Consider the following 339-nt stretch of genomic DNA (forward strand, 5'->3'; position numbering starts at 1 on the left):
CTCCGTTAGTTCAGCACTCTCTTGGTGTCCTCCAAGAAAGCTTTATCCAGAAGCGATGACGAGTTTATCTCCTCGTCCGTCGTACAATGACCACTTCGGCCAATTTGCCTGTCTTCAAGGGACATCTAGCCCAGTTCGAGAAGAGCATCTACTGCAGGCATAGCCTCGAGGCGGACGTCGCCATCTTCCACCCCCGTCATACCGTTGACGAGGGTGTATAACTGTGCACAATCGTCTACGGTAGACACACCCTGGATCAGGGTCGATGCCCGGCGTCTTGAAGCCAGCATACGGCGTCGCCGTCGCCTCTGTACAGAGGTTCTATGTCTCGGTGAGACC

This window comes from Plasmopara halstedii (genome assembly GCF_900000015.1).
Source record: "Plasmopara halstedii genome assembly, contig: Scaffold_289, whole genome shotgun sequence".
Classification (NCBI taxonomy): Eukaryota; Oomycota; class Peronosporomycetes; order Peronosporales; family Peronosporaceae; genus Plasmopara; species Plasmopara halstedii.